This window comes from Symphalangus syndactylus, chromosome 13, assembly GCF_028878055.3.
Source record: "Symphalangus syndactylus isolate Jambi chromosome 13, NHGRI_mSymSyn1-v2.1_pri, whole genome shotgun sequence".
NCBI lineage: Eukaryota > Metazoa > Chordata > Mammalia > Primates > Hylobatidae > Symphalangus > Symphalangus syndactylus.
The window spans coordinates 109098053-109100000 of NC_072435.2; the positions used below are offsets into that span (position 1 = coordinate 109098053).

Consider the following 1948-nt stretch of genomic DNA (forward strand, 5'->3'; position numbering starts at 1 on the left):
GCACTCCAGCCTGGGCAACAAGAATGAAACTCTGTCTCAAAAAAAAAAAAAAAAACGAAAAAAAGTTTCCTTGTCCTTGTTTTCCCATCTCAGACCTAAGATGACCCCAACAATGGTTCAGGGGAAGTGGATGGTATCCAGGACAATCACTAGACCTAAAATGAGAAGACATGGAGATGCCTGCATCCCGGAAGAGACGGCTCAGGGCCAGGGGTAAATGCTGTCTCTGCCCCTTGCTCTCTGGGAAGCTTTGGCCAAATAAGTTCCCTTTTCTGAGTTTCAGTTTGCTCATCTGTCAAGTGAGACAGGGTGGCGCATGAGTCCTAGGCAGTGTCCGGGAAAGCAGTGAGGGTTGCTCTCATCCCCTCTCCTCCTCCATCTTCACCCAGAGGCTTAGGGTCTGGAGCTTTCTCTTTAACAAAGAAGGAGGGGCCAAGGTTGCCGGAAGCTGCCTGAAGCTGGACAGAGCTGGTTCCTGGAAAGAGCCGATTCCCGGGCAGGCTGGAGGACAGGAGCTGGGGCCACGCTGGTCTGGGATAGTTGGGCAGGGAGGTAAGGGGTCTGGGGCCAGCTGGGGCCCCTGGGGGCTCAGTGTGTGTGTGAATGAGAGGCTGATGAGAGGCTGCAGGAGTTTGGGAGGCTTTGGGCAAAGTCCAAGCTCAGCAGGTGGGAGTGAGAGGGGCTGAGCGTGGTCTAGGCCCTCCTGGGAATGTCTATTGAATTCAGGGTGCCCTGCAGAAGAAAGTGTTGTGCTGGGGACCCTGAAGGGCGAGAGTGGGTTCTGCCTGCCACAGGGGCAGGGCTGGGCATTCTGCCAGCCAAGGGGCTGGCCCGAGGTGTCCCAGCCCTGGCACCAGGGATTTGGCTGTGGAGTGCCACCAAAGCGGCCTCTGGGGAAAGGCTTCGGGGACAAGTGAGGTGGACAGCATTGGTGGTCCTTACCTCAACTCATAGATGTGGCAGGTAAGGCCCAGTGACAAAAGTGACTTGGCCAAGGTTGGCATGACTGGGACCTGAGCCTAAGCCCCCTGCTTTCCCCTGGGTTATTCCACAGCAGGGAGACCCAGGTCTCCCATTTCAGCCCTGGTGGCTGCCATACTGGACAAGAGCTGTGTGTCCCTGGGCCAAGACCGCTCAGTCCCAGACCTCAGGTGCCTGATGGGGTCTGGGGTTGATAAGGCTGTTGGCAACTTGGGGCTTTTTCCTTTAACTGATGCCTGCTGTCCTCTTGTGAGTCAGTATAACCAAGAGGGCTGGGGAAGCCTGGAAACTGAGCCAGGAGCATTTGGTTCCAAAGGACAATTGGCAATAAATATTAAATGCCTGCAGCTTTCATAATAGTAACAATAACACTAGTATATTAGAGAAAGTATAGCATCGCGGTTAATAGCACAGATGCCAAAGACACTGCCTGGTGTGAATTCTGGCTATGCTGTTTCTAACTGCGTGACCTTGGATAAGTTACTTAATCTCTCTGGACCTCAGGTTCACTGTTTATAAAATGGAGTCAATGGTGAGTTAATGACTCATCTGTTGTGTTAATGGCTCACACCTGTTATCCTAGTGCTTTGGGAGGCAGAGACAAGAGATTTACCTGAGGCCAGGAGTTCGAGACCAGCCTGGACAACTCAGCAAAACTGCATCTCTATAAAAATTAAAATAATCAGCCGGATGCAGTGGTGCATGTCTACAGTTCCAGCTACTCAGGAAGCTGAGGTGGGAGGATTGCTTGAGCCCGGGACTTCAAGGTTACAGTGAGCCATGATCACGCCACTGCACTCCAGCCCAGGCAACAGAGTGAGACCTTGTCTCTAAAACAAACACCAAAAAACAAGAAAGAGGAAGGATTATGGAGTAGGGGGAGTTCATCCTGACAATCTCAGGATCCCCAGGGGAAAAATCTGGGGATTTCACCAGAAAGGAAGAGAGACCCAATTCCAAGTGGACA

At 52.3% G+C, this 1948-nt stretch overlaps 1 protein-coding gene across 1 annotated transcript in view; it reads left to right on the forward strand.

The window, feature by feature from the left end:
* Positions 1 to 276: 276 nt before the first annotated feature.
* SDSL (serine dehydratase like) overlaps positions 277 to 1948 on the forward strand; it is a 20064-nt gene continuing 18392 nt past the window's right edge. Inside the window, exon 1 of the mRNA XM_055238319.2 lies at positions 277 to 552. The gene's annotated coding sequence lies outside the window, so the exon portion shown is untranslated. The remainder of the gene's footprint in view (positions 553 to 1948) is intronic.